The 18648-nt window shown below is 42.0% G+C and overlaps 1 long non-coding RNA gene across 1 annotated transcript; it reads left to right on the top strand.

The window, feature by feature from the left end:
- The first annotated feature begins 1069 nt into the window (after positions 1 to 1069).
- LOC308595221 lies at positions 1070 to 17532 on the top strand. Its single transcript, XR_014011935.1, has 3 exons — positions 1070 to 1267; positions 16346 to 16475; positions 17358 to 17532. It is a non-coding gene; the product is annotated as an uncharacterized lncRNA (long non-coding RNA).
- Positions 17533 to 18648: the final 1116 nt, after the last annotated feature.

Below are 18648 nucleotides of genomic sequence, written 5' to 3'. Positions count from 1 at the left end.
CCATTGCAAATTACAAGCCGTGAACACTTTTATTCTGGCATGACCATCAATAGCCTAATTGTTTTCAGCTCCACAGGTTGTACATCATCATCTTGCTCCATCCATATGGTGCTGAAAGGTGTTTGTTGAAAAGGCACCACGAGGTACACTAGTATTACTGATAACACAGCAAAATGTGAGATGCTGTAGGGATTTAATTTCAGGGTGATTTTTAAAAATGGTACCAAACTTGACTTCAAGATATCCTACAGACCTCTTGATCAATTTAATCTCTGGTTCTTGGAGCCTTGTTCAACTGCTGAACTTAAATTGGTAGTTCAGACACTGAGTTAAAAGGTTTAATGTTTTATTTGAAACACAGAAACTGGCACAGAAAATAGTTAAGTCACACAAACATATAAAGAAGGTACAATAGGGACATTTCTTATGTTACAAGGTAGCAGACCAAAAAGTCCAAAGCCCAAATAGTCTGTAGTGGTAGGGTTCAAGCCCAAGAGAATCACACCAATATCATCTTTATACAGTCATACCTCGGGATAAATATGCTTCAGGATAAGTATTTTCAGGTTGTGCTCCATGGCAACCCAGAAGTAACGGAGCGCATTACTTCTGGGTTTCGCCACTCGCACATGCACAGATGGTCAAAATGATGTCACACACATGTGTGGAAGCGGCGAAACGCGACCCGTGCATGCACAGATGCACAGTCACGTCTTACGTTCTATTCAGGATGCGAACGGGGCTCCGGAACGGATCCCATTCGCATCCCGAGGTTCCACTGTAATTCTTCTTACACAGTTGTTTGTCATTTCACTTCCCCCTTTCCCCATCATAATGGCCTTTGTGTAATGAACTCAAAGCAGGCATGCCAGGTTCCACTCCACATTGGGGTTGTAATGTCACACAGCACAATGTGGCGCATGCATAGCATCACATGATGCAACAGGCCCCATCAGACCCTCCCATGGCTGTGATGAGCTCCGTCGGGCCTTGGTGCACTGTGTGACATCACACACACAACATGTTGGGTCACCCGACCAGGCACCCACAGTGGAAGTTTTGTGGATGCCTTAGTACCCAGGGCTCTGCAAAGACAGCACCTGTGACTCAAAAAAAGAAGGCAATGTCATGAAGCAGAAAAATAATGCCCCGGGTCAACCTCCCCAACCAGGTCCCCTTTATATATGTGCTGGCTGAAACTGGGGGAAATGGAAGTCTAATAACATCTAAAGGGCACTAGATTGGAGAAGTTAGAAATATCATACAAGTAAGTTAGGTCAAATCTACGCCAGAAATAGCCCACAGTAAAATAAGTGTACAGTGGTACCTCAGGTTACATACGCTTCAGGTTACATACGCTTCAGGTTACAGACTCCACTAACCCAGAAATAGTACCTCGGGTTAAGAACTTTGCTTCAGGATGAGAACAGAAATCATGTGGCGGTGGGGGGCAACAGCGGGAGGCCTCATTAGCTAAAGTGGTGCTTCAGGTTAAGAACAGTTTCAGGTTAAGAACGGACCTCCAGAGTGAATTAAGTACGTAACCAGAGGTACCACTGTATTCTATTATTTAGCAGTATGTTAAAAATACTTTACTCATAGCTCCCCACTTTCTGTTCGAGCTACCATAAATTTCTAAAGACCTTGGGTGGCATCCAACCAATGTATCCAGTCAGCACAAGGATTTATTCATGTGCAACAGTACTCCACCCACCCACCCACCTCTCCTCCACCCTTCAAGCTCCCCAAACCTACTCCAGAAGGCTGGGCAACTAGGATGGAGCATATTGCATATCTTGAGAGAGGCAGTTCCACAGACATGGGGCCACCACAGAAAAGGCTGCATCCCTTGTATATACCCCCTGCCTTCCCTTCCATTGCTCCAGGATCTTCTCAGCTGGTCACGTGTTCCAGACCTCATTCTTGCATGTCTATTACAATTTTCTGCCTACTAAGAGAAAAATAAAGGACCCCTGGACAGTTAAGTCCAGTCAAAGATGACTATGGGGTGCGGCACTCATCTCGCTTCAGGCCAAGGAATCCAGTGTTTGTCCACAGACAGCTTTCTGGGTCATGTGGCTAGCATGACTAAACAGCTTCTGGTGCACGGAGGACCATGACAAGTGCTAGAGCGCATGGAAGTGCCATTTACCTTTCCGCTGCAGCGGTACCTATTTATCTACTCTCACTGGTGTGCTTTTGAACTGCTAGGTTGGCAGAAGCTGGGACAAAGAAATGGGAGCTCACCCCGTCGTGGGGATTCGAACCGCCGACCTCCCAATCAGCAAGCCCAAGAGGATCAGTAGTTTAGTCCACAGCGCCACCCGCTCCCCACAAATATACTGCTGGGAGCACACTAGAAAATTGTTTCCCAAATGAAAGATTTCTAAAAAGAGTGAGGAGATTAAAGTGGAATATGGTACTCTTGTGTTGAGCAGTAGAATTCCCAAAGTTTTGGAGTTGCTGGATAAGTGTTAGCCCACTCCCTGTCTGCTGAAAATAGAAGGTTATGTGCTTTCACCATTTCTTCCTGCTGAGATCTTTTATATTTATGGTGTACATTTCCTTCATTTTTTTAAAAAAATGGAGGAAACTATGCCTTTCTAGGATAAATATCTTTAAAAAAACAACGCTGAGTTTGTATAAACAAAAGAAAGAACCTTTGAATCTGGATTTTGTTCTGTTTGAGTGAGCAGCTGTCTGTCTCAATGAACTGCACACATTACACTTCATCCTCCAGAGATTCTCATCACACAAGTTAGAATGAGTGAAAACATGCTTTTATCTTGTTCTAAAAGGGACAAAATTCACAACCTCTTTCCCACCCAAGCAAAGCACAGCATATGGGAAATACTGTAATTGGGGAAAGCATCCATTGGGCAGTCAGGGGGTAAGGGGAGATTACAGAATCTCCCCTTATAGAATTTATTTTTTTTACCTGTATAAAATTAATGCTGGATGTTAAATCATCAAATGAAAATATTAAGAAGATTCTCCACAGTCTATATCAAGCAGTGAACTATTTTTTAATAGTTTTTCATTCTCTGAAGATTACCCGCTTATGATATTTTAACATTTTACTCATTTAGCTGTATCATTAACTATATTTCCATGTGGTCCACAGATAACAACCCCCCCCCCCATTCTTTAGAAACAGGACTATCAGATGATTTTAAAAAGTGATCCCTGTGCCATTTTTCTGGAATATTGAAACAATGATGGCGATAGCACATCTTGTTCAGTATTTCAGTTCTCTTGTACCTTGATATGTAAGTGAATCAACTAATCCCACACTGCAGCAACAACAAAAAAGTAAAAGGGCTTTACTTTGACTAAATCACATTCTAGGTATGTAGGCAAGTATAATTTGTGTTTTGTCCAGGAAAGGAACTTCCAGAAGGGAAAAAATGGGCAAAGTGATGGAAAAGAGCTATATCAAAGGCACAACGAGTTTACTGGTGCCAGCACAAAAGAAGGTCATTCCAAACAGTAACTAGATTCTCCCATAAATGATTAAATAAGACAGCCAATTCTCTATGAATTCATATTGTTTGCATCCATGGTGCACCTGTTCACTAATGTGCTCTTTTGAGTATGGATAGGAAATGTGATCTGGCCTCACCTTAATGTTGTTATTATAAGAATGCATACAATGCAAATGTCTCTGAAAAAAGAGATGTCATACAAAGGAGGACAACTGAACTTTACTGTGATGCTAGCAAGGAAGCAGGTGTTGTTTTGGAAAAACTAATCTGTATATCTTCTCTTACTGTAGGTCATGTGGCAATAATGCTGATAGCCCCTCCCTGGGAAACCTCCCCTCCCCCCAAAACCCTTTCCAGGTAGGAAATAATATCTAATAAAATGGGTGTATTGAGTCTCTATATTGAATGTCAGGATTTAGCCATTCATTATGAGACAGCAAACACACATGCAAAGCTAATAGGACATCTCTAAACTGTCATGCTTGCTCCTCTCATTTCCCATTTTATGCTGAACTGTAGGTAAGTCTGGTTGCTTTCTCATACCTTTTTATGTTTATTTGACCTTCCCAATTCAAAGTCTGGAATATAAGGGTGTTTTCACCCGCAAGGCTAAAGCAACTTGTGTCAACTGGATTTTCTTGAACTGCTTTAAATCTCTCAAACAGTAGAAACAATAAATTTGCAAGAAATGTTAACTGTTTAAAAGCATATCTCAAGGGGTGTGCATTGGATTGGGTTTACTCACAAGGCAAAGCAGGATACCTTGGACTGGATTCTCAGAGTTGAAGTGCTATTTCTAGGAGGTGGCACCTTTTGGGCACATTGATGATGTGGGCATCACACTAATGCTATGATCAAGCATTTGCTGAAAGCAAAATAAATTACTCTAAGTTTACCATAACTCCAGAATGGGATGGTGGACAAAACCTAAAATTTGCAAGATTTTTCCTTTGCCAATTGTGGCCAAAAATTTTAAAAAAAAATATGTTATGGGTGGTTTTTTTCCCTTTTTAAAAAAAGGAAAAAACACAAAAGACCCTGGACTTATTTGCCTATAATTTGGAAGTCTTTAACCACTTCATAGGGACGCAGGTGGTGCTGTGGGTTAAACCACAGAGCCTAGGACTTGCCTATCAGAAGGTCGGCAGTTCGAATCCCTGTGACGGGGTGAGCTCCCATTGCTCGGTCCCTGCTCCTGCCAACCTAGCAGTTCAAAAGCACATCAAAGTGCAAGTAGATAAATAGGTACTGCTCCGGCAGGAAGGTAATCAGCGTTTCCGTGCTCTGCTCTGGTTCGCCAGAAGCGGCTTAGTCATGCTGGCCATATGACCCTGAAGCTGTACGCCAGCTCCCTCGGCCAATAAAGTGAGATGAGCACCACAACCCCAGAGTCGGTCACAACTGGACCTAATGGTCAGGGGTCCCTTTACCTTTACCTTTAACCACTTCATAGAGTGGTTGAAGTTTGCCAAATTATAGAGGTCATTATATTACAGTGGTACCTCGGGTTAAGAACTTAATTCATTCTGGAGGTCCGTTCTTAACCTGGAACTGTTCTTAACCTGAGGTACCACTTTAGCTAATGGGGCTCCCACTGCTGCCACCGCCACCACACGATTTCTGTTCTCTTCCTGAGGTAAAGTTCTTAACCCGAGGTACTATTTCCAGCTTTGTGGAGTTTGTAACCTGACGTGTCTGTAACCCGAAGTACCACTGTATGCAGATTTCATCCAAATTTGTCCAAAGGAAAAAAAGTTATAACCGGAGCACACGGAAACACCATTTACCTTCCCGTGGCAGTGGTACCTATTCATTTACTTGTACTGGAATGCTTTTGAACTGCTAGGTTAGCAGGAGCTGGGACAGAGCAATGGGAGCTCACCCCATCACAGGGATTTGAACCACCAACCTTCTGATCAGAAAGCCCAAGAGGCTCAGTGGTTTAAACCACAGCACCACTGGCATCCCTTTTTTGCTACTATTACCAGCATACATATAGGGTATTGCACCATGGCTGTTCCTTGACTCTTTGGTAACATCTGATTGGGGTGTATGGGGGGTGTACAGTTTAGTTGTATACTATTTACTGAGAACTAACTTCCATTGGGTTCAGTTATGCTTACTCCAAAGTAAGTGAGTAGAGGATTACAGCTAGATTTACCTCCTACACCAGTGCCACCCTAACCACGTTGCCATTCCTATTCACATGGCCTGCTTCCATCAAATGCAACTGGAATTTCCATTTAGTAGTAGTTCCCACTGCTGGTTAGGTATATGCCAGGACTATGGTACAGAAATAAATAAAATGGAACAACCTATTTTCTTACATTAAGGGGCTCCTATTATCTCAAACATCTCATTAACTGTATGATGGTATGATCACCAGTTTTGCATTTCCCAATACATTTATGCACCATCTGCCACAGTTTCAATAGAGCTGGAGATGTTGTTTGTAGAATGTAGGTTTGTAAAAGCAATAAGCAATAAGAAGTTTGAATGTCAATCATTGTAAAATTAAAGAACTCAGGTGGCTTATCTGAATCTCCCCAACTGGAACAACTTCTGTCAGTCATCAAGACTGGGTATTGCCAGCACTGTAACAAGACAGCACTAAACCGTCTTTGGTGGTCAGATCAAGACCTTGTCTGCTTTAGATCTATCCCTGGGGGATTTGAAGTTCATAAAAGATTCATGCTGGGAGAATAACTGAAAAGATTCTTCCTGATGACAATTTATTTAATAGCGAATCAACATCTAGACATCTCAAAATACAAAAGAGTTTTTGACAGCCCAAAGCCACCTTCGGTTAGCAACACAAGATTTTCAAACCATGTTTCACAAAGTGGATTAGTGAGAATTATGTATAGTCACTATGTACAGCAATAACTTTTTAAATGATTTGTAATTCCTGGGGAAAGATCCCTCTCAATATGAAAACAAGACCTTCCATCAGGGCTTCATTGTTGCTGTAAAACATTCCCTACTGTGTTTATGAATGTGACCATGTGTGACTATTAGATGTAACAAATTAACTTTTGGCACGATTTGAGAAAGAGAGAACACTAGATGATAGATAGATAGATAGATAGATAGATAGATAGATAGATAGATAGATAGATAGATGATAGATAGATAGATGATAGATAGATAGATGATAGATAGATGATAGATAGATAGATAGATAGATAGATAGATAGATAGATAGATAGATAGATAGATAGATAGATGATAGATGATGATGATGATGATGATAGATAGATAGATAGATAGATGATAGATAGATGATAGATAGATAGATAGATAGATAGATGATAGATAGATAGATAGATAGATAGATAGAGATAGATAGATGATAGATAGATAGATGATAGATAGATAGATAGATAGATAGATAGATAGATAGATAGATGATAGATAGATAGATAGATAGATAGATGATAGATAGATAGATAGATGATAGATAGATAGATAGATAGATGATAGATAGATAGATAGATAGATAGATAGATAGATGATAGATAGATAGATAGATAGATAGATAGATAGATAGATAGATAGATGATAGATAGATGATAGATAGATGACAGATAGATAGATAGATAGATAGATAGATAGATAGATAGATAGATATAGATAGATAGATAGATATAGCTCGATAACCAAACAGCTACATTTGTTTTCCTTTGGAGATAGGCTTATTAAGTACTTTCAAATACAGAAATGCATTATAGTTAACCCAACCCAATTTCAGATATCCTTTCAGTCATCTGCCATGCTATCTCTAGCAGGGAGTCACAGGTACTGGTTTGGCAAAGAATGCCTAAAACAAAAAGCTGTGATGCCATTCATTTTCTGTGAATTTAGCTTGCAATCCTATCATTTGCATCCTGCTATGTAAATGCTACATTTATTAGATAAAGCAGAAAATAATACAGTACTTAGGAGTGGCTCAAGTGTTGCAGCAAATGACAGATGATCTACCATTCTTGGATCATTCATTTCAAGCTCTCCCAGTAAGCATTTAGAGAAAGTTCGTGTTTTTGTCACCAAGGCGTCTCCTGGATTTGTAGCTTTGGCACAAGCCGACTAAGTGTAGGTCATACCTGCATTACTCCTGGGGGGTTTGTTGTTCAGTTGCATTACCCATGCGCTGAACACAGCAGGTGCCACCACTCTGTGAGTTGGGAAAGTGGATGTCACCATTTTGTGAGCAGTTACTTCTACTAGCACATGGATCGAGACCAGGAACAGACCAGATGAAGATGCAGAGCAGGAAGGGAGCCCCATGCAGATTGTTGTACACACTACTTTTAGTTTAAAATCACACAAGCTTGGAATAATGCCCTGCAGCATGCATGGCTGATACATATATCAGGTAAGCATGCTCAGCTGGCCAACTTGGTATTATGAGCTAGGTAAACACAAACTTCAGTGCCACCATCAAGTAGGTGTTTGTCTTGCAAAGCACATTTGCTAGGAAAATGCAAAGTGGAGTTGGAGGCAGGAGAGGTGGAAGAAGCTTTAGTAGGTGGGTGGACAAAGCTCAGGTTGGAACCTTGACCATCCGCCAGGGCTATCTCCACCCAGAAGCATCATCCTCATTAGCCTATGGTGACAGTCTCCAGTTAAAATGAAACCCATTTCATCATCTCAACTTCCGGACTAACAGTCAACATGCTCTAATTCGATCTTCTCTTACTTGTGTGATTCTGTATCACTTTGTATTATCACCCAGCAAATCCGATATGTTTCTGGCTAGGGGCGGGTAGGATGATTGCTGCAGGGTTATTCACTGTTTATCACCACCACCATTTCTGGGCATTACGTGGGTTTAAAATGTATGTTCAAATAGATGTGGATGGAGACATTGATCTCAACAGGCACATGAGACACATGGAATTGCAACCAATTTCCCCCCTGAGAACTTGGGAAAGCCCATGAGGTTTTGAGAGTGCTCAAAGAAAATAGTCTCAGAAACCTGCTCATTTATTTATTTTTGAGGTGAATATAGGGTGTTTGTGACCCTCTGAAGGTTAGAAGCCCACAAATAAAGATATCAATTTTAGTTATTACTTTCAAAATGTACAGTGGTATGCTAGAGATGTTCCCCCAACTCCCCCAAAATTATTTGTTCACATCTACAAGGTCTATTTTCTTATTTCCTTTCCAGATAATTGCTTGCACTGAAACCATCTCATGTCAAAACTAATTCCAAAGCATTTGGCTGTAAGAAATACTATAGCTCCTGTCCTATATCCACTTTCATGGGAGTAAGCTCCAGTTAGCTGAACGGGACTTAGTTTTGAATAGCAATGTGCATAATTGTGCCCTAAGTTGCTTATTATATGGAACTCCTTAAGTTTTGATCCTAAAGAATTCACATCTTTATAGAACGGGCAACTGGCTAGTAAATGTTGTTGCTGTTGTTTTTAGGCCAACTCAATAAAGATAGATTTTTGCAAGCTGTAGGTTTTCAGAAACTGTGTGTCCTCAATATGGGAATGAAACAAATACAGCAAAAAGCATTTTTTTAAAAATAACCTTTATTGCAGGGGTGAAGAACCCTTTCTAAACCAGAAGGAAGGACCACAGCTCAGTGGTAGAGCAATCAGAAAGTTCAACGTTCAAACTGGGCAGGGGAGCCAACAATAGGGGGGATTAGGGGCCCGAGCAACCAGACAATATTTGTTGTGTGTGCTCAGCACCCGCACTGCAGGACCCCTGATGCAACTTCCAGTGCCTTGCGAAGCACCAGAGGTCATGCCTGAGACCTTGTGAGACCTTGGAGATGACGTCTAAGGCCTTGCAAGACCTCAGAACCTGACCTCCAGTGCCACAAGACAGGTTCTGAGGCTGTAGGGCATGTGATGTCATGACGTCACATCGCAATGTCACGTCGTGACGTCATGTTGTGCACGATGGGCACCCATAACCTGGGGCCCAAATCAGCACCCCTGAAACTGGGGCATCACCAAGTTGGGATGGCAGACATTCCCTGCTTGGAACCTTGGAGAGCTGTTGCAAGTCAGTGTAGACAATGCTCTGTAAAACAGACCAATGGTCTGCGTAAGTGTGAGACAGTTTCCTATGTTCCTATTCCCTCACAGGGAATCTTCTGGTAGGGTTGCCATATTTCAAACAGTGAAAATCCAGGCAGAAAAGTTGTTGAGTTTTTTGGGGCCAAAGTTACGGCCAGACCATGATGCCAACTGCAGTAATCCAGATATGTCCAGACGTATATATTCTGGGAACTGTGTGCCAGTGGGTTGTGTGTCAATGGAGAGGACCCTTAGCTCTGTAGACTAAGCTATATTCCAGCTATGCAAAAGCCAAATGTTTCTGCATCATCCTCCACCTCTCCCTACAAGCAAGATGCATTGTGGTAGTTCAAGGACACATTCCAGCGAGGCAAAAATACTCAAAGAGGGTGCAGAACAGGGCCAATGAGGGGGGTGATCTGATGAGATGAAATGGCCTTGATCCTGAGAGCCAGATAAGGAGGTCTGAAGTGCCACATTCGTATACACCCACCCCAGGCTTGCAATTACCTAAAGGTAAAGGGACCCCTGACCATTAGGTCCAACCGTGGCCGACTCTGGGGTTGCGGCGCTCATCTCGCTTTATTGGCCGAGGGAGCTGGCGTACAGCTTCCTGTTAGGATATTTCCGTTCCACCTTAAAAGGGAGCAGACTTTGAGAGTCAGAGTCTGCGTATTTCCTGTTTCACAGGATGTTTATGTTTCCTATTGCTTTCGTTTCTCTCTGTGTGTCTGGAGACACTGAAGCAGGCAGTCATGTTTTTCTTTGTTCTGATCAACGCTGAATAAAACTTGTAAATAATGCTTTCCTGCGTGCAACTTCTGCTGTGAATTATCTGCTGATAGAGTGTGCATGAGCTCTGGAATGTTGCAAGCTATTTATGGAAACTTGTGTCGCTAATTGCTGATACTGTATCTATGGGAGATCGATGGATCGTCCAGCAGCCGGCTTGGGGGCCATGATGGACTTTGTCTCCCTGGCAGTATCCCAACATGTGGCCAGCATGACTAAGACGCTTCTGGCAAAGCAGAGCAGCGCACGGAAACGCTGTTTACCTTCCCGCCGGAGCGGTACCTATTGATCTACTTGCAGTTTGACGTGCTTTCGAACTGCTAGGTTGGCAGGAGCAGGGACCAAGCAATGGGAGCTCACCCCTTCGTGGGGATTCGAACCGCCAACCTTCTGATAGGCAAGTCCTAGGCTCTGTGGTTTAACCCACAGCACAACCATTACCTACTCCAGCTTTATTGGTTCATTCAACCTATATCCCATCCATTCTGTCTATTCACTTACTCCTAAGGTTTTTTTTTGAAACTGAGTGATATCATTCAGAACGTGAAGCACCAGCTTTACATATCAGATGCTTCCTGGTATCTCCTATCATGGAGGGCATGATATCCCTGTCATTTGAGCACACTGCTGCTTAACTAACAAACAGTGTAGGATTAACTTTTGAGCTGCTGCGCAAGTTCAAACCTTTCTGTGTGGAGAAGTGCAAAATCTGATGTCACCAAAAGAGAGGACTAAAAGTATTGGCATGGATTTATGTATAACATTACGGCTATTTCTATTCTGATGAGAAGTAGTGGGTGTGCAATTTGGATAGTTCAGTGCTAATGTAGTTCTGCCTTGGCACTAAAAATCCCACAATTGGTCTCATAAAAAAAGTCCCTTTACAATGTGCTAATTATATCAGTGTTATCTGACAGGTCTAATTACGGCCTTAAAGAATACAGTATATGTAAAGTGCACACACACACACACACACACACACACACACACACAGTGTATACAAACAGGTTTTCAAAACCATGCCTTCTGGTGGATTAACCTGGGGTGATGCAGACAGAACACAACAGATGGGTATTATTTTAATTTAACAGGATATATCCCATATCCACAAACTGTAGATAAATGCAATATTTCCTCCTAACTTCTGAAGAAGCTAGAAATTAAGGCATTGCATACTCTCCCTATTTTGTATATGAGCTTGGAAAGTTCATTTTTAAAAGCAACTAGTTCAAGTTCAACATGTCCAAAAAGGAACAGATTCCAGTTCTCACTTGTCCTTTTATACAAAATGAACCAGTTGGGTTCAGGTTCAGTTCACAGTTCTATTCACATTCATCCAAATGCTCCTTGGCTATTTCCCCCCAGCATTCAGAAGGCTGAGAGCTGCTGTGCTAAAGTGTAAAACATACTTAAGAAAAGTGGAATGCAAAATGATTAATTTGTTTTTCTCAACAATTATCATGTTTAAGCTTAAAGGCTCAAAGTGTCTAAAGATGAAGGAAGACATTCAAAGTTCTTAACACCCCAAAAAAATAAAATAAACTTAATTCATGTTCAATTCACCCAGCAGCAATTATGGGAACAACTTTCAGGTGTAGTTCAGAGATTTTTGAACTAATTCACTGAACATTGTTAAAACAAATTACTTTATTCCAAGCACAGTCTACACCACAGCTTGGATATAGATTATCCAACATGTCTACTTGAACCCCAGCTTTCTGATACAGCTTCCATTTATTTTCTGTTCCAGGCTCCCCTGGATCCCAGTAACAATGGCTATTGGGGGGGGAACAAGAGAGAGATATTTCCAGTGACTGCACCCAGGCTCTGAAACTACCTCCCAATCTTTTAGCCTTAGCTGCAAAGTCCTGTGTTGCCTATTTTTATTCTGCTGAGCTATTCGTCTGTTATTAGTTATAACTGGCTCCTGTTCATTTTGTCCTTATCATTATAGTTACATGGGTGTGTTTGGCACTAAATATCCTGGAATTGGTCTCCTGGGGGGGGGGGGCTCTTTTATAGCTGTGCCACCCAATTATAGCTATGTCATCTGACAGGTCATACACATACACACACACACACGTACTACATCTGCAATTCTGACCAAAAAAGTGAGCAACCATTTGCTAAACTTCAACTCTGCAAACCCTAGCCCATCAGATTTATCAATAATTCCGGGTTCAATTCCCAGGGTTTCCAAATAGGTTTGGGAATGACTCCTTCCTGAAACCCTGGGAAAACACTGCCAGTCAGTGTCAGAATACTGGGCTAGTTGAACATGTGGTCTTTTTGTGTATTTATTTTATTGATATTTATAAAAATGCTTACATGACACCATCTCACGTAATATATCAAGGTGGTGTACAGTGATATATACAAACACATTGTTCCTATGCCTCCCTCCAAATCCCCTTTTCAATCCAGCCCACCTGACTTCCTCTTCTGGCAGCAGAAATGGGATGGAGCAAGGGAGGGCAGTCTCCCCCAACCGATTCACCTCTTTCCGATTCACCACTATTAGGGTTACAAGGAAAGGCTTAGGAATGCACTGAAATGTGGCTTCCCCAGAACTTTCAGTATCATGTTTATATTGTATCTGAAGTGACCACCACAAGTTGATGGTATTTCTGAGGTAGGAAAGACAAATCTTGCAAATGTCACTCATACTACTACTACTACTACTAATAATAATAATAATAATAATAATTTATTTATACCCCGCTTCCAACAAAAGATTAAAAATACATTTAAACATCAGGCTTCCCTAAACAAGACTTCCTTCAGATGTCTTCTAAACGTCAGATAGTTGTTTATTTCTTTGACATCTGATGGGAGGGTGTTTCACAGGGTGGGCGCCACTACCAAGAATTCCCTCTGCCTGGTTCACTGTAACTTTGCTTCTCGCAGTGAAGGAACCACCAGAAGGCCCTCAGCGTTGGACCTTAGTGTCCAGGCAGAACAACGGGTGTAGAGACAATGCATAAAATCATGCAACAGGGTGAGAGCACAAAGGTCCAAGTATTTCAGCCTCCTGTAACAAGACAGGACTGCTCACACCAATTTCCTGCAAATCAAACTTTGGCAGTTCATGCCATAGCTTGGAACAGGCTGAGAACACGTGAACCAAATCACATTGACAAAAACAGCATCTGATGACACAAAGCAATTAAAAGACACCTTCTAAAAGTGGGGGGAGGCAAAAGCAAAGCAAAATAAAATAAAACATATAGCACAAGCACATACTCTCCTCTTATCATTGCATCTACTTCTCAGTAGAAAAGGGATTTCAGCAAAACAAATGGACAGTGATTGCCTTGCATGCTGGTTTGCATTGCTATGTAGCTTTGTTGTTGTTTAGTCGTTTAGTCGTGTCCGACTCTTCGTGACCCCATGGACCAGAGCACGCCAGGCACTTCTGTCCTTCACTGCCTCCCGCAGTTTGATCAAACTCATGCTGGTAGCTTCAAGAACACCATCCAACCATCTCATCCTCTGTCGTCCCCTTCTCCCCTTTCCCAACATCAGGGTCTTTTCCAGGAAGTCTTCTCTTCTCATGAGGTGGCCAAAGTATTGGAGCCTCAGCTTCAGGATCTGTCCTTCCAGTGAGCACTCAGGGCTGATTTCCTTAAGAATGGATACGTTTGATCTTCTTGCAGTCCATGGGACTCTCAAGAGTCTCCTCCAGCACCATAATTCAAAAGCATCAATTCTTCGGCGATCAGCCTTCTTTATGGTCCAGCTCTCACTTCTATATATCACTACTGGGAAAACCATAGCTTTTACTATACGGATCCTTGTTGGCAAGGTGATGTCTCTACTTTTTAAGATGCTGTCTAGGTTTGTCATTGCTTTTCTCTCAAGAAGCAGGCGTCTTTTAATTTCGTGACTGCTGTCACCATCTGCAGTGATCATGGAGCCCAAGAAAGTAAAATCTCTTACTGCCTCCATTTCTTCCCCTTCTATTTGCCAGGAGGTGATGGGACCAGCGGCCATGATCTTCGTTTTTTTGATGTTGAGCTTCAAACCATATTTTGCGCTCTCCTCTCTCACCCTCAATAAAAGGTTCTTTAATTCCTCCTCACTTTCTGCCATCAAGGTTGTGTCATCTGCATATCTGAGGTTGTTGATATTTCTTCCGGCAATCTTAATTCTGGCTTCAGATTCATCCAGCCCAGCCTTTCACATGATGAATTCTGCATATAAGTTAAATAAGCAGGGAGACAATATACAGCCTTGTCGTACTCCTTTCCCAATTTTGAACCAATCAGTTGTTCCATATCCAGTTCTAACTGTAGCTTCTTGTCCCACATAGAGATTTCTCAGGAGACAGATGAGGTGATCAGGCACTCCCATTTCTTTAAGAACTTGCCATAGTTTGCTGAGGTCGACACAGTCAAAGGCTTTTGCATAGTCAATGAAGCAGAAGTACAGTAGATGTCTTTCTGGAACTCTCTAGCTTTCTCCATAATCCAGCGCATGTTTGCAATTTGCTATGTAGCTACTTTACATTATTCTTAGCTGCAGCAGTATTTTTTCAGATTGTGAATTACTTGACACATAAGGAATCTCCAAGAAGTTTACAAAAATATAAAAATATCAGAAAAAAGAACAACATATTGCGATAAAAACTGAACAAACGACTATATATTTTTAAAGTTGTTTGTCTTATTTGCTATGCATTCAGACACCTCTTAAGATATACTAACCACATTTTGCATGAAGGTTCCAGAGATCAAGGAGCAGGTTTCCGCTGTGTTTGGAAACAAATGGACAGCATTTAAAATCAATATCCTGGACTGAAACTTTCAAACTGAACTGATTTAAAAAACTGCAGTGATCATTTGCTTTTTAGGAATCCCTGAGCAACACTGAGTGCAAGGCTGTTGTTGTTGTTGTTGTTTAGTCATTTAGTCGTGTCCGACTCTTCGTGACCCCATGGATCAGTGCACACCAGGCACTTCTGTCTTCCACTGCCTCCCGCAGTTTGGTCAAACTCATGCTGGTAGCTTTGAGAACACTGTCCAACCATCTCGTCCTCTGTCATCCCCTTCTCCTTGTGCCCTCCATCTTTCCCAACATCAGGTTCTTTTCCAAGGAGTCTTCCCTTCTCATGAGGTGGCCAAAGTATTGGAGCCTCAGCTTCAGGATCTGTCCTTCCAGTGAGCACTCAGGGCTGATTTCTTTCAGAATCGATAGGTTTAATCTTCTTGCAGTCCATGGGACTCTCAAGAGTCTCCTCCAGCACCATAATTCAAAAGTGTCAATTCTTCGGCTATCAGCCTTCTTTATGGTCCAACTCTCACTTCCATACATCACTAATGGGAAAACCATGGCTTTTACAATACGGACCTTTGTTGGCAAGGTGATGTCTCTGCTTTTTAAGATGCTGTCTAGGTTTGCCATCGCCTTTCTCCCAAGGAGCAGGCGTCTTTTAATTTCGTGACTGCTGTCGCCATCTGCAGTGATCATGGAGCCCAAGAAAGTAAAATCTCTCACTGCCTCCATTTCTTCCCCATCTATTTGCCAGGAGGTGATGGAACCAGTGGCCATGATCTTCATTTTTTTGATGTTGAGCTTCAAACCATATTTTGCACTCTCCTCTTTCACCCTCATTAAAAGGTTCTTTAATTCCTCCTCACTTTCTGCCATCAGTGTTGTGTATAGGTCACTAGCAAGGCTGCTAGTGACCTATAAAACACATAGCACCCAAAACTTCAGTGGACACATCATCAACAGACAGCAAAACTATCATAAACCAGCAAATGTCAGGGAGAAAAGATACGTTTTTTGACCTGGTTACAAAAGGATGTTAATGATCACACCAGGCAGACTTCATTGGGGAAAGCGTTCCATAAGTGGGGAAACACAACTGAAAAGCTTCCCTCAAAGGGGGCACCTAGAAAAGGGTGAAGATTTAATGATAAGTTCATATTGGGAGAGGTGCTCCAAAAGATTGGTTCTGGCAGTTAGGAATTTGAATGATAACATAATACTTATTCATAAATGTTTTGATTCTCCTTTTCTCAACAGATCACCAGAAAGACGGCCATGGGCTCCCCCTACACAGAGATGGAAATGGCAACTATTTTCTTTGCTGTGCTGGTATTTCTTCTCTGTACAGCATTTGGAATCTGTGGTGAAAATATCAGTCGGTTTAATGGTATGGAAATTTGCAACTTCAACATCCCTTGCAATATGAATAGTGATACCTTGGAATGCTACATTACGCAACTATATCAGAGCAAAGGCCACCAACGTGGCAGCAATATTGTGACTGGCACCCCCAACACTCTCTCAAAATTCAAAATGTGTCCAGTGGGTAGTCCAAAATGGTTGGCAGACCCTGCTTAAGGCAGTGCTTGAAGTGGGGTAGGTAAAAGGTAAAGGTACCCCTGACCAATAGGTCCAGTCGCGGACGACTCCGGGTTGCTGCGCTCCTCTCGCTCTATAGGCTGAGGAAGCTGGCGTTTGTCCACAGACAGCTTCCGGGTCATGTGGCCAGCATGACTAAACCGCTTCTGGCGAACCATAGCAGCACACAGAAATGTGCTTTCGAACTGCTAGGTGGGCAGGAGCAGGGACGAAGTAACAGGAGCTCACCCCGTTGTGTGGATTCAAACCGCCAACCTTCTGATCAGCAAGCCCTAGGCTCTGTGGTTTAACCCACAGCACCACCCGCGTCCCCAAAGTGGGATAGAGTGCACCCCATCACTAACAGCAACCCTACCTATCCACAAGCATGCTCTTCCTTTAAACTACCTGAAGCTGTTAGAGTTGGAATACTTGGGAAGCCCCAATATTCAGGCTGCCATTGACATGGGAGCTGGGGAACGACATACATAGATATTTTACTAGACCAAATTTCATGAGGATCTCATTACAAGACAGCTGCAAACAAATAAATATGCCTTTTTTTTTTGTTTTAAACCACCTCGGCTGTCAACAAGATGGACTATTCATCTCAGCCACAAGGTTGCTATTACATTGGAAAGAGATCAAAACATCAACATTTCAAATAACCAAAATCATGTCTTCATTGCAGATACAGGACAGAAATCAAGGGCATCTTCAGCGGAGCCACTTTATGTATGACCTGCTTGTTCTTTCCCTGAATATTCAGCATTTGGGCTTGGTAACCAGAAGCTATCCAAATATGCCACAGTAGGTTTTTAAAAGTTGTTTTCAAAGAACACAGAAGTATTTAGAAATACCTAGGATTCAACCAGAAACTGAATGCTACAAAGCCAATATTGTTTAATTTGAGGTATGCATGTGAGCTGCTATAATAATTATAACGCCTGTGCTGTTGTCATTTTGCCCAGCCAATATTTTCTGCAGCTTATTATTTTAATTTCTGTTGCTTTGTAAACAAATAAACTTCCAAAGAGGGAGGCACAAACACAAACACGGATTGTCGCCTGATCTCAACTCCTACACAATTTGTACTTACACCCACCATTAATACATGTTTAAATCAAAGATTCTGAATCCAGAAATAGATCTGAAAGTGTAGTCTGTAATCATTTATGGATCAACTTATAAACACTAGTAAGAACTCATGGGCTGAACTGCAATAAAAATAACGCTTGGAAATATTACTTGGCAAGTGTCTGATTTTGCAAGACATTGAGTATCTGCATTGTTGTGACTGGTATTCTTCACTACCAAGCATTCCACATGAAAGAGCATTTAATAACAATGCAATAAGTACTCAACTGTTTACTCACAACCCTTGAAAGCACAATGCATTGCTCAAATGTTGGGAGAAAACATCAGATCCTTTGAATTGTCCAAGAAAAAGGTCATTCCTCTCCCCCTTCAGGGCCAACTCATGCCCATTTTTTCATACCCATTCCTGAATATGCAAATTGTATAGATCGTCAAATGAAAGGGGAATTAGATTTGTATTTAAAAATTCAGGCAGTCAGCCATTTTCCTTTGTAGTCCCCCCCACATTAATTGGTATTCACCAGTTATTTCCTAACAATAGCCCCCCTGTTCTCAGCTGATCTGTATGGATCAGCTGAAGAGGGGGCTGTGTGCCTCTGTGTTTGTGCAAAAGAGGGTGTGTGTGCCCATATTCCCTTATAGCCACCCCTACCACTGTCCCAAACCCCTGAACTAGATTGGCAAATCCTACCCACATCAGCAACCTGGAGCTTAACCCTGAGCACATGTAGGGAACTTTAGACCAGATTATCTTTGTCTCCAGTGACTTTCACACATGCAGTTAATTGTTTGTGGTCCTCCAAAAGGACACGCTTAGTGCTTTCAGAGCTTCTGGACTATCCTTCATCCCTTTTTCTGTTGTTATCCTGCTGCAGTTTTTACTC

This window comes from Podarcis bocagei (assembly GCF_964188305.1).
Source record: "Podarcis bocagei genome assembly, chromosome: 9".
Taxonomy (NCBI): domain Eukaryota; kingdom Metazoa; phylum Chordata; class Lepidosauria; order Squamata; family Lacertidae; genus Podarcis; species Podarcis bocagei.
This window is presented reverse-complemented; position numbering and strand designations above follow the sequence as displayed.